Here is a 14,947-nt window from a genome sequence, read left to right on the forward strand (position 1 = left end):
CAACCCGGTATTCACCTAGCGGGATGTGGAAAACCGCCCAAAAACCACATCCAGGCCGGCCGGCACACCGTCCCTCGTTGTCAATCCGCCGGGCGGATTCGATCCGAGACCGGCGCGTCTACCCAAGTCCAGGAAGGAGTGCGTTAGCGCTCTCAGCTACCCTGGCAGGTTATCACACTCCCTGGGATATCCCTGGCGATATCTTAGAACTCTCGCCGTCGACGACGGCACACTCACATCTGAGAGCCCACTCTGTACGCTCTGCTTTCGTTACTTGCCTGCAGAGTGGCGCCGCGTTAAATTCTTTTCTGAAATCTGGCAATATGGAATCTGTGGCAAACTGAAGTTAAGGATATTGGTCTGTAATTTTTCTGGTCGTTCTTTTATCCTTCTTATACACATGTGGCAATAAGGGATTGTCATCCGAAATTGTCTTGCAGACAGCAGGGGCTGTTCGCGATGCTGTGCACATTGCAAGCATAGCCGTCCGTGCTGCCCACTGAAGTCTGTTGAGCGGTTGGTGGGAGTCATTTGGTACAGAGCCAAGACCAGGAAGCATTCTCCTGTCTGGTGCGCCAAGGTGCTGTGTATGGTCAGCGCCGAGCGCCGATGCTGTGTTTTCACAGAGACTCCAGTGGGACCGTTGGTGTCTTTTACCGAGTGAGAGAACGGCGATTGCAGATTACAATGACTTCCAGATTACAAGGGAAGCACTAATTGAGTACTTTAGTAACCGACTGATAAGGTAAGGAATGAGGAGGTTCTACGCAGAATCGGAGAGGAAAGGAATATGTGGAAAACACTGATAAGGAGAAGGGACAGGATGATAGGACATCTGCTAAGACATGAGGGAATGACTTCCATGGTACTAGAGCGATCTGTAGAGGGCAAAAACTGCAGAGGAAGACAGAGATTGGAATACGTCAAACAAATAATTGAGGACGTAGGTTGCAAGTGCTACTCTGAGATGAAGAGGTTAGCACAGGAAAGAAATTCGTGGCGGGCCGCATCAAACCAGTCAGTAGACTGATGACCAAAAAATAAAAAAAGTAACCGACAGTAGAGTGATGCAGTGTAGTATACAGTTAGTGCACAGTCTGAGCAGTGAATTTGTCAGAGGATAAATACGCACGGAAAGTCCATGGGTACAGTGCAGTTTGTCATGTTTGGTGCGTGCCGGCACACTGGGACAGCGATTATTCTTTTTTTTTTCGTAAAAGCGAGTCAAGTGCCATTGTACAGAAGGTGAATAGAATAGAATCCCAGGGGGTGTGATAGCATCGCTGTTGTTTTTTGTATACATAAATGATCAGGCGGACAGCGGGAGGGTACCAATCTGCGGCTGTGTTCTGTTGATACTGTGGTTCATGCGAAGGTGCAGTCGTTAAGTGCCTGTAAGAGGATACAAGATGACTTAGACAACATTTCACTATGATTGTGACTTATTTTGTTTATGCCATTTTACCGAGAATCGTACTGATTTGTATTTACAAGGGTGGAGTTGTCAGCATGCGAGGCAGGCAATGCGCGTGCTTAAAACACTTGTGCACAGAGCTCTCACAATCTTCTGAGGGAGGTGGCGCAGCGGTCAGCACCCTGGTCTCGCATTCCGAGGGACGACGGTTCAAACCTGCGTCCGGACATCATGATTTAGGTTTTCCGTGATTTTCCTCAATAGCTTCAAGCAAATGCCGGGATGATTCCTTTGAAAAGGCACCGCCGACTTAATTCCCCATCCATCACTAATGGCATGGGGCCAATGACCTCGCTATTTGGTCCCTCCCCCAAATCAACCAACCAACCAACCTCACACAGTCACGGATCTAGGCAGTTTGCCTAAAGAGCTCGCTCACCAGTGTTCAGGGAACGTGGATATCCTACCCGGCCGATTAGCAGGAACCAGGAAGCGGATAAAGAGAACAACAAGGCAGACATATCATCAGCTTTTCATCGATTTGTGGGCAACATTTCATTTAAGATAGCAAGAATCCTCCGTAATTTCAGGTGAAAGAGATTTCCCATCCACCTCTAAAACTGCAGCCCTTCTGAGATCAGTGAAGGACGATTTGCCATTGCAAAAGGCCGGTATTTACAGATTACACTTGTTAGTGTGGTATGGCTTACATAGGGCAGACCATACGTTCCGTGCAAGAAAGCTGAGCTGAACATCATCACTGCGACGTGTCTCTGCAACCGCGCAATTCAGCTATTGCCGAACACCGTATTTTCACAGGGCATACAATGGAGTATGACACAACAATGATTCTGACTACGGCAACACCTTGTTGGGATTCCATTATTAAAGAATCCTTGGAGACACGCCTGGCGGAAAATCTGACGAACCGTGACAGGAGCTACAATTTGGATACTGTGTGGAACCACATAATCTCCACGATTTGGTTCAACCGAAGACAACAGGGTGCGCCAACGACCGTGGCGAGCGATACCACAGAGGATAGCTGAGTTCCGCGGCTCCACCAGCGAAGGTGCTGTCGCCAGGAAGTGCAGTCTGCTGTCAACTTGATTCTGACGCGTACGCATGCGTTATATGTTGCGGAACGGAGGTCGTCTTCGTCAGTCTTCGACGGTTAACCTGAGGAAGACTGGCAGGTGCCCGACTGAAATATCGTGGGATGCACTGTGCGACGACCTGCAGCAAGCCCGAAATTTGAGCAGTGAAATAGAGACTTACTGTAAAAATACAAACATGAGGAAGTCCATAGGTATATATCTTTCACCCGACAAGTTGTACAGTTTCTGAAGTGCTCGTGCCGAGCCTCCGGGCCATCAGAACCTGTCCTCAGTCAAAGTAATAAATATTGGAAGATAGTAGACAGTGGTTGTGGTATAGAAAGATCGAAAGGGACAGTGACAGTCTGAGAGAGAAAAAGGGACAAATGGCAATCGCACACAGTTGACAGTGACAGAACAGTGCTAGGAAAAGAATGAAGGAGACAGTGCCATTGGGAGTGGAATAAATAGAAGTAGTAGTGGGTGAAAGACAGTAATAACTAGGGACGGAGTCTGTGACAGTGACAACGAGGAAGAAAGGGATAGTCACAGGGAGAAGGGACAGCAGTGGGAATGAATGAGACATCAGAAGTAAGAGAGAACAAGAGGGAGACACTAACAGTGAGACAGTAGTAGACAGTAGTTGTAGGACAGAATGAAGGAGACTGTGGATGTGTTACAGGGGACAGTGACAGAGAGACACAAAGCGATAATGGTACTGGGTTGGGTTAAATGAGTGAGGGAGTCGATGATTGTGAGTAACTTGGAGCGACAGACACGTCGGTGTGAGCGAGTTACAGTTAGGGGAGCTTGTGTGATGGTTCAAATGGCTCTGAGCACTATGCGACTTAACTACTGAGGTCATCAGTCGCCTAGAACTTAGAACTAATCAAACCTAATTAACCTAATGGCATCACACACATCCATGCCCGAGGCAGGATTCGAACCCGCGACCGTAGCGGTCGCTCGGTTCCAGACTGTAGCGCCTAGAACAGCACGGCCAATCCAGCCGGCGAGCTTGGGTGACTGAGACGTGAGTTGGCTCTGACAGCTATGGGACTTAACTTCTGAGGTCATCAGTCGGCTAGACTTAGAACTACTTAAACCTAATTAAGGACATCACACACATCCATGCCCGAGACAGGATTCGAACCTGCGACCGTAGCAGTCGCGCGGTTCCGGACTGAAGCGCCTAGAACCGCTCGGACTCCACGGCCGGCGACGTGAGTAGCATATTAAAAAGAGCTCCAGAATGTTTGAAGGCAAACATTTTCGGGGCATTGCTAAATGGTCTGAGGAAGGTAGAAAGACGCAGATGGTATCCCACTTTTCAGTCAGAGTCTTAAAACAGTAGCATGTTATCGTCTTTTGTGGTCCGAAAGGAGCAAATTTCCGCTGGTATGAAAACTATCAAACATGAGCTTACGATGCGACCTTTGTAATCCAGTACTGCGTCCCCGAACAGGTGCTCGTGACGTAGTACAGTGAAGTAACGTCTCACTGGCAACGTTTCTGCTCACGCTGTGAAAACCTCATCTGCCTGATTCTGCCTTTCACGGCTGAGAATGCTCCGTCACGTGAAATTCCATATTGTGACGTCGCAAAACTGGACCAGCTGCACGTCCACGTCAGCTTTCACGCCTCGTGTGAGGTGGACGGCTGTTCAGGTACAAGGAAGACACGAAACGATAGCCGAAGGGCGCGGGCGGGCGATTTGCGTCACGGCGCCTGACGGCCACCTCTCGCTGCAGCAGAATTACACTGGGGTTATTAAGCCGCTCACTTGTTCCGCGGTTCGTTTCATCCACCGACAAATTGAGCGGGTGACAGGAGCCGTTAATGACTACTCCGATGCAGCGAGATTATACGAAAAAAAATCTAAATAAATAGTTGCAGTCTTTTGTTTTCGTGTACAGCACCTGATTTTATCCGTGACCCTCTGCCTGCGAATACTCGCGTGAAGGTACCGTACAGCCAGAAAGTTCACTTGTGATAAATGATTGTACTCAGTAATGAACGTCATAGGAGCATTACTGGGATACCGCACTTGGATGATGTAGGAAGTCCCATGCGGCCTTTCGAGAATGGATTTTTTTTTTAAAGAAGGTTGTGACTCTAATGAATTGTAGGACAATGCAGAAACACTTGCATTGTGTCGATGCTTGGTGCAACGATTAACGATTACGTTCAGCAGAAACAAATATGTGAGTTATTGCGCATAAAATTCAGGTTATCGTGTGATTGAAAGATTGCAAAACAGTTTCTGGATCTATTAAATACACTCCTGGAAATTGAAATAAGAACACCGTGAATTCATTGTCCCAGGAAGGGGAAACTTTATTGACACATTCCTGGGGTCAGATACATCACATGATCACACTGACAGAACCACAGGCACATAGACACAGGCAACAGAGCATGCACAATGTCGGCACTAGTACAGTGTATATCCACCTTTCGCAGCAATGCAGGCTGCTATTCTCCCATAGAGACGATCGTAGAGATGCTGGATGTAGTCCTGTGGAACGGCTTGCCATGCCATTTCCACCTGGCGCCTCAGTTGGACCAGCGTTCGTGCTGGACGTGCAGACCGCGTGAGACGACGCTTCATCCAGTCCCAAACATGCTCAATGGGGGACAGATCCGGAGATCTTGCTGGCCAGGGTAGTTGACTTACACCTTCTAGAGCACGTTGGGTGGCACGGGATACATGCGGACGTGCATTGTCCTGTTGGAACAGCAAGTTCCCTTGCCGGTCTAGGAATGGTAGAACGATGGGTTCGATGACGGTTTGGATGTACCGTGCACTATTCAGTGTCCCCTCGACGATCACCAGTGGTGTATGGCCAGTGTAGGAGATCGCTCCCCACACCATGATGCCGGGTGTTGGCCCTGTGTGCCTCGGTCGTATGCAGTCCTGATTGTGGCGCTCACCTGCACGGCGCCAAACACGCGTACGATCATCATTGGCACCAAGGCAGAAGCGACTCTCATCGCTGAAGACGACACGTCTCCATTCGTCCCTCCATTCACGCCTGTCGCGACACCACTGGAGGCGGGCTGCACGATGTTGGGGCGTGAGCGGAAGACGGCCTAACGGTGTGCGGGACCGTAGCCCAGCTTCATGGAGACGGTTGCGAATGGTCCTCGCCGATACCCGAGGAGCAACAGTGTCCCTAATTTGCTGGGAAGTGGCGGTGCGGTCCCCTACGGCACTGCGTAGGATCCTACGGTCTTGGCGTGCATCCGTGCGTCGCTGCGGTCCGGTCCCAGGTCGACGGGCACGTGTACCTTCCGCCGACCACTGGCGACAACATCGATGTACTGTGGAGACCTCACGCCCCACGTGTTGAGCAATTCGGCGGTACGTCCACCCGGCCTCCCGCATGCCCACTATACGCCCTCGCTCAAAGTCCGTCAACTGCACATACGGTTCACGTCCACGCTGTCGCGGCATGCTACCAGTGTTAAAGACTGCGATGGAGCTCCTTATGCCACGGCAAACTGGCTGACACTGACGGCGGCGGTGCACAAATGCTGCGCAGCTAGCGCCATTCGACGGCCAACACCGCGGTTCCTGGTGTGTCCGCTGTGCCGTGCGTGTGATCATTGCTTGTACAGCCCTCTCGCAGTGTCCGGAGCAAGTATGGTGGGTCTGACACACCGATGTCAATGTGTTCTTTTTTCCATTTCCAGGAGTGTATCTGAGAATATACGCACGGAACGACTTACAGTTTAACAAAAGTATCGCAGGAAAGCAAGATGGCAGACATTCATCGGAAGAATTCTCGTAAAATGTAACACAGCAATGAAGGGGTAGGTTAAACCTCGTTTAGCCGAGAGTATTGCTTGTTAGTCTGGGAATCCTATCAGGCAGAGTTGATAGTGGAAATGGTGACGATCGGAAGTAAATCAATGCGTTTCGTCACGCGCTAATTTAGCAACCGAGAGAGCGTCACAGAGGTGCTTCTACGCTTTACCCTCCCCTGACATTTAATACAGGCATCTGAGCGCCTCGGTCGTTAAAGGGAACTATTACCTGCTTGAAATTACAATGAAATGAACATCCTTACCTGCTTACAGGCGTTGACATACCTTAACATGGACAGATGAAAATGTGTGCCCCGACCGGGACTCGAACCCGGGATCTCCTGCTTACATGGCAGACGCTCTATCCATCTCAGCCACCGAGGACACAGAGCATAACGCGACTGCAGGGATTTATCTCTGCCACGCCTCCCGCGAAACCGACATTCTCAACTACATTCGTAGTACCCCCGCCCATTATACTCATTACTGGCGGCGCGTTGCCGATTCCCGTATGAGTTCGGGCACTGTTTGTGCATTTGCACAGATGAAGAAGATGGTCAAGTGGTCGGTGAGCCTTAACTATATATATATATACTAATATGGTACCTGTCCTTTCGGACATGTTCGAAAGAACTGATACCTTTGGTGACCATGCAGCTCGTTAGAATGAGATTACAATGAAATGAACACCCTTAGCTGCTTACAGGCGTTGACATACGTGAACGGAGACAGATGAAAATGTGTGCCCCGACCTGGACTCGAACCCGGGATCTCCTGCTTACATGAGAGACGCTCTATCCATTTTAGCTACCGAGCACACAGAGGATAGCGCGACTGCAAGGATTTATCTCTGGTACGCCTCCCGCGAAACTCACATCCTCTTAGTATATACATATAGTTAAGGCTCACCGGCCACTTGACCATCTTCTTCTCCTGTGCGAATGCACAAACAGAGCCCGAACTCTTACGGGAATCTGCAACGTGCCGCCAGTAATGAGTATAATGGGCGGGGGCACTACGAATGTAGTGCGGGACAGTACGTTGAGAATGTGGGTTTCGCGGGAGGCGTGCCAGAGATAAATCCCTGCAGTCGCACGATCGTCTGTGTCCTCGGTGGCTCAGATGGATAGAGCGTCTGCCATGTAAGCAGGAGATCCCGGGTTCGTGTCCCTGTCGGGGCACACATTTTCATCTGTCTCCTTTGACGTATGTCAACGCCTGTAAGCAGCCAAGGGTGTTCATTTCATTGTAATTTCATTCTAACGAGCTGCATGGTCACCGATGGTATCTGTTCTTAGTATATATATTACCCGGTTGTCTGGTCAAATGTACGACGTTCAGGCTGGCACGTTATCCGCCGTAGCGCTAGCGTAGCGTCACACTTGCGCCCTGCAGCTAAGCTAGCTGAAAGTAAAGGCTATATGAACTTGGCGAACGTGGTGTTTCAGACCAGTCTGCAGTTGCAGCACGTTCAGTGGGACTTCCGATCAAGCAGTTTCGCACCTGCTGATTTCCGCCAGTCGTTGACCAGCGGTGGCTGTGTTGTCACTGTCAGTTACGCAAAGGGCCTTGGCTCAAACCTCAGTTAAGGTACGATTTGGCAGCCCAAACACGGGTAACGGAAATAACTACAGCGACAAAAAGGAGGCTGTGTCTTCTCGAGGATGGTCATCGCTACCCAGTGAATGGGAAATGTGATGTGTATATGAAATGGATGTGCGTTAATTTCGGACGGAGGAAGTCCCAGGACCGTTAAAAACTTGCAAATAGCAGAATAGTGGCTCAACAGCAGCATTATTGCCCCGCTGACGAACCAGACGTACGAATGAATGCATGACTGCAGAAAAGGAATCCACGACGAAAAACCACTGCTAGTTTTCCAGATTTTTAAACAGGACATTCATGATCTGAAGAATATAGTTATGGATTTGCTGTTGGGACGACCAGAACCCAGGCAATAATTCTGAGATTCAACTGAGCTAAGACATTTGGAAATTAGCTGGAGATAATGCTAGAATGGTTTTAACCAGCGGCACAGGACCACGAATGCTGTATAATAGTGGCATAGGAAACTAAACTCCTGCTTGTGAGTTTCCCCCCCCCCTCCCCCCCGACACTTAATACAGGCATCTGAGCGCCTCGGTCGCCCATACATTTCCTAATGAACAAGCACAAGGAGGAAATTATAAAGGCTGTGTGCGAACGCATGCTTTCGCGCTGATATCCGTCAGCAAAACATTCTCGGGTTTCAAGCCGTGTCAAGTGGTTTACTGGCCAAGGGCTTTCGGCAGAGCTCTGCCATTGTCAAATGGATGACTGTCGTGTGGTTGTCATTGACGTGCTTATATAGCCGCGCCGTCGCTAGTGACGTCACTGGTGCTCGGTCCCGTACCATATATGGTAATGTTTTGGCCGCGCGACTGCCGGACCCGCTTCAACTCGTGGGCAGTAAACCACTTTACGCGTCCTGAAACCCGAGAATGTTTTATTAATAAAAGCTGTGTTTGCCCGTCCACTTTAAAAAGAAGCAAAATGTTCTTGACGAAAGGTTAATAGACATTATTAGAGAATATTATAACGACTTGGAGGATATAAGATATTTCGCATATCTTTTTTTCTTACAAAAGTTTAATTGTGGAACTAAAATTGATAAAATAATGTAGGATGTTTAATCGTTTTCTGCAGTCATGTTATCGAACGGAAAAGGATAGAAATTAAAACATTAATAACAAAGCAAAAAAAGGTACAAAAGTAAAGTAACAGAAAAGCATTTAAACATGCTTGTGTACAAGGCCTACATGCCTACATGCGAAGCCAATCCTAAGCCTGGGGCCGGCCAGAGTGGCCGAGCGGTTCTAGGGGCTACAGTCTGGAGCCGCGCGACAGCTACGGTCACAGGTTCGAATCCTGCCTCGGGCATGGATGTGTGTGATGTCCTTAGGTTTAAGTAGTTCTGTTATAGGGGACTGATGACCTCCAATGTTAAGTCCCATAGTGCTCAGAGCCATTTGAACCTAAGCCTGGGTAAAATGTGTAACAGGGATGCTGTTCTTACAAAACGGTCGGCAGAGCCTGCTCCACTGTTGCGGCTTCCTTTGACGGACGGAAAACCCACGTCCAAAATATCTGTGGTCAGAATCACCAAGTCGATGTCACGACACCGAAAATGAATATAGGGATATCGAAGAGTTTCGAGAATCGCTCTGTGTACAGTAAAGTTCTTTCCTGATGTTTCTATGTTTACATATTATCATCTTCAAAATAACGCTCCCAGGGTCTCGCGACTGCTGAAATCTCTCTGAAAGTCTTCTTTTCGAAGCCTGCCCAGCACCTTCTGCGATTTGCATGGGACCTCCGCAGTGGTGGCCAAAGGCAAGATGAGTGGCTGTCTTCAGTGTAGACTTTGCCTTCGGGTCGTGCCCGTACAGCCACATCTTGTCACCCTTGACGATCCTCCAGATGGAGAACTGGTCATCCAAGGTACTTGGCAGACATACTAGCAGTGGAGTCGCTTTTCTGGCCATGGCTCAGCAGCCAGTGGACGAACTTGGCAGCAACACGTCGCATGTTGAAATCGTGTGTGCGAATTGCTTACACTGCTCTCCTGTCATCTACTTGCGGATTATAGTCACGAAAGTCTTTGATGCCCCTTTCTACTTTTCACCAGTAATCCTGCAGTAGGCGTTCTGAGTTTGGAAAGTTTGCAAACTACATCGAGGTAGGGATAGGATGCAGGACTTGGTGCACGAACAGAGCTCTCGATTATGTCCCGTAAGTATGCTATGGGATTCATGTCAGGCGATCTGGGTGGCCAAATCATTCGCTCGAATTGTCTGCAATGTTCTTCAAACCAGTCGCGAACAATTGTTCAAAAAAATTGTTCATATGGCTCTGAGCACTATGGGACTTAACATCTGAGGTCATCATTCCCCTATAACGTAGAACTACTCAAACCTAACTAACCTAAGGACATCACACACATCCATTTGCCGGCCGCTGTGTCCGAGCGTTTCTAGGCGCTACAGTCTGGAACCGCGCTATCGCTACGGTCGCAGGTTCGTATCTTGCCTCGGGTATGGATGTGTGTGATGTCCTTGGGTTAGTTAGGTTTAAGTAGTTCTAAGTTCTAGGGGACTGATGACTACAGATGTTAAGTCCCATAGTGGTCAGAGCCATTCGAACAGATCCATTCCCGAGGCAGGACTCGAACCTGCGACCGCGCAGCAGCGCGATTCCGGACTGAAGCGCCTAGAACCGGTCGGCCACAACGGCCGGCTCGGGTGGTGTGCTGCAAAGGCTCTCGCGTCGGTCGTCCGCTGCCACAGTCCATTAACGTCGTCAGATTTCGCCGCGCTGTCCTAAAGGATATGTTCGTCGTACGTTGATTTCTGCGGTTATTTGAAGCATAGTTGCTTGTCTGTTAGCACTAACAACTCTACGTAAACGCCGCTGCTCTTGGTCGCTAAGTAAAGGCCATCGGGCTCTGCGTTGTCCGTGGTGAAAGGTAATGCCTGAAATTTGATTTTCTCGACGCACTCTTGGTGCTGTGGATCTCTTGGGAAGAATGGGCTGTCATTACCACACAGTCATTCATACATCCCACTGGGAGTTTCTGCAGTAGAGTTCAAGAAAAGGTGAGGGATGGACACAGCTCATGTTAATGTCTAGTAGCAGGTGTGCAGGTAGGTACCTTGGATCAGATAGTAAATACACAATATACAAAGTATATCGTACTTTTACGTAAAATATTACTGCTCAAAACAAGAAAGAAACCGATCACACAATAGAAATGGATTTGTGTCTTTTTCCCACGTCTCACCTAAACCAGTGAACCGGTTTCAACAAAACCTTGTACACATATCCGTTACTATTAGACAACAATCGGTATAGAGGTAAGAACCACCTATCAGAGTTCTGGAGACGTGACATCATAAACAATGAGATACGTCAGAAACTGCCACAACATGCATGACATTTAGATTTGTTACTTCTGTGATACTAATTGCATTCGCAAGAAATTTCACAGACAGTATCGACATATACCGCAAAATGCATCTACAGAATAATATCATGGTACCACACATAGTTTAGTAGACATAACGTAATAAACATAGAAACGCGTAAAAAACTGTCTCATTGTAGATTACGTTTACGTTTGTTACTTATTTGCTACTAACTCTGTTTGCAACACATTTTGCAAACAGTATCCACAGATGCCACTGAACTTAACCATACAAATATTTCAGTATACGACAGGTATTTCAAGAGATACGGTGTCGTAAACTAAGATGCGTAAAAAAATACTGCATCATGCATGAACTTTTAACACATTTCTCCTTTACCACTAAGACACTCCTACAGTGGAGTGAACTTAAGAAAATCCCTGACACGTGACAGTCTTTTGACAGTTTTCAACTGCAAAGTACAAATGGCTGTGGGCGGAAACGATACTCGTCTATTAAGTTACGAAGAACCGTTACAATAAGGACGTTTACAAAACTCGTTGTAAGCACGCGAAGCAGATGCGCCCAGCGAACAGAAACTTTCCGCGATATTACGCTACAAACACTGTTAATTTTTTGCTTTCGTTTCTATTAGAAAACCGGCAAAACATATATCCGGGAAATTTCAGGTTTTTCAGCTAGTGTCCTATAAACACACGTACTTTGCTTGGAAATACATGCAGGCTGAAATATGGTTCAGTCCATACAATGATAGCCATTTGCCTGTTGACAGTTTTGGAGGTGTGCAATGTGGTCGTCAATCATTCTGAGACATCCTTCAGCCCTACATCGCAGAGAATCTTAGAAATCGCGTGAACAGTCCTCTCTGCCCATGCATTTGGATCACTTTGATTGTTTTCATTTTTCTGTATGCTGAATCCGTCCTTTCGATAAACTTTTATTTTTGGATTTCTCTCGATTTTTCCTGTAGCCATTTTGCCTTACCGCCTTTGCGTTTCCCGTTTATTGCGTCCATAAGTGTATTGTTGTATTCCTGAATTTCCCGGACCATTTTTGTGCTTCCTTCTCCTATGATCGATGCTTTCTTCGTAGATACCTTCCTTGCAGCTACTGTTTTCTTTCTGTGATTGCCCATTTTTTAGAGATTTACATTGCTCTTCACCTGAACTGCCTACTGAGCTATTCGTTATCGCAGTATTTCAAGTCTCACAGAACTTCAAGCTTGTCACTTCGTTCCTTAGTACTACCGTATCCCACTTAATCGCGCACTGATTCTTCCTGGCTAATCTCCTGAACTTCAGCCTGCTCTTTATCACTACCAAATTGTGATCTGAGTCCATATCTGCTACTGGGTAAGTCTTATAATCTAGATTTTGATATCTCTGTCTGACCATTATACAATCTAACTTAAATCTGCCCTTATCTGCCGGCCTTTTCCATGTCCGCCTCCTACTCTTGCGATTCTTGAACACAGCATTCGTGGCCAAGCGGTTCTCGGCGCTACAGTCTGGAACTGCGCGACCGCTACGGTTGCAGGTTCGAATCCTGCCTCAGGCATGGATGTGTGTGATGTCCTTAGGTTAGTTAGGTTTAAGTAGTTCTAAGTTCTAGGGGACTGATGACCTCAGAAGTTAAGTCCCATAGTGCTCAGAGCCATTTGAACCATTTTTGAACAGAGCATTCGCTATTACGAGCAGAAATTTATTGCCGAACTCAGTTTTTCTCCTCTGTCATTCCTAGTACCAAACAGATATCCTCCCGTAACCCTCTCTTCCACTCCCTCCCCTACAACCGTATTCCAATCCTGCATGACTATTATAAGATTTTCATCTCCCTTTATTTACTGAATTGTCCGTTCAGTATCCTCATTTACTTCCTTTATCTCTTCATCTTCGGCTTGCGACGTTGGCAAAAATACAGGACGAATTCGAGGCACAAAAGTATACGATACTGCACCAAACCAATAACGAGTACAAAACGTAGCCCCAGCAGCAATGCTAGGAAATCCGTAAAAGCCGTCTGAAGATGGATTTGCAATAAATTAGAAAACGGTAGTGCTTGGATTTAAATGGACATTATAAACTTATAATTTTTTCAGCCACAGTTCTCGAAATTTAGCCGCGCGGGATAGCCCCGCGATCTTAGGCGTCTTGTCACGGTCCGCGCGGCTACCCCCGTCGGAGGTTCGAGTCCTCCCTCGGACATGAGTGTGTGTGTCGTCCTTAGCGTAAGTCAGTTTAAGTTAGATTAACTAGGGTGTAAGCTGAGGGACCGATAACCTCAGCAGTTTGGTCCCATAAGACCTAACCACAAATTTCCAGTTTCTCGAAATGTCATCTTTCGACAAGACAGCTGCTTACGACATACTCGTTCGTTCGATTCATGACTATTACTCGTTAGTCTGGCCTGTATTATGGTAAGTTAATGGAACAGATAGAGGAGATCTAAAGAGCAGTGGCACGTTACTCCACGGAATCGTTCAGGTAGCGAGAGAGCGCTACGGAGATGATCCACAAACTCCAGTGGCATAGGAAAAGTTGTCTGTAAAAACTGCTATTAAATACGTTCCTAAAACGTCAGGCAGTCTATTACCACCCCATACCTGTGTCTCGTTAAATGGTCAGGAATAAAAAATCGGGGAAATTATGGCTTACCTCAGTCGTCCTTCTCACGCCCCATTGGTCAGCACACGACGATTTTTCAGGAGGCCGTACCTCGACTTCTGTTGATCACAGAGACAAGGCGTCCAGTGTTTTGTATAGCCACTGGCCTAGTGACCATTTGAGGCCCATGCGGAAGAATGGGCAAGCTGTAGCCATCCTACAGAACAGTGCCAAAATTGAAGCACTACATTCTCCAGCCCAGGCAATTCCAGCAGACAGGTTGGTTCTCTTGCAGCACGTGTGGTCGAAGGTGGGCCCTAGGAGAATTATAAAAGCACCATTTGTTCATGAGTGGTTCCTGAGAAAACTCCGAAAAAGTTTGATTTTTTGGTACGAAAAATACCACTTATGGTTACGGCCACTTCTATTAACTCTATTCAGAGCAGATCGTCCAAATTTTTACCATACGTTCTTACGATGATGTTATCGGGGATCCTCGAAACTTCTTACGATATCGTCACCCTTTACCGGGATACAGGCGGTTGGAAGTATCGTTCTTTTGCAGAAACCCACAAATAAATCAATTTTAGCCGTTTTTGCAACGGGGGCCGCAATTATCTAAATAACAATAGCAAATGGCTCAAATTTTAACTCTTCGTTCTGTAGAAGTTCATCGCTTTTTCGAAAATCTGTATCCGTTATCAAGATACATGCGCAAACCCATTATTTTTGAGTACCAAAACTACAAGTTGTCGGGATGGCCACTGCTATAATTTTCGTTCACGACAAATCGTCAAAAATTTTACCATATGCTTTTACAGTTATGTTAACGGGGAAAAGTCGAAAATTTTTTCGTTATTATTAGCCGTTACGGAGATACACAGGTTCAAATATACAGTACATAGTCGTACCCACATGAAATATGCACCTGATATCCCATCTGAAGCGTAAATGTAGTTTCAACTGACTTACTGAACACGTGGCAATGGTTGTAGGATCTCTTTAGTCAGCATTTGTACACCAATAAAACTCTGCGACGTTCTGTCTCCGAATAATCGG

Source organism: Schistocerca americana, chromosome 9 (assembly GCF_021461395.2).
Source record: "Schistocerca americana isolate TAMUIC-IGC-003095 chromosome 9, iqSchAmer2.1, whole genome shotgun sequence".
In the NCBI taxonomy this organism is placed as follows: domain Eukaryota; kingdom Metazoa; phylum Arthropoda; class Insecta; order Orthoptera; family Acrididae; genus Schistocerca; species Schistocerca americana.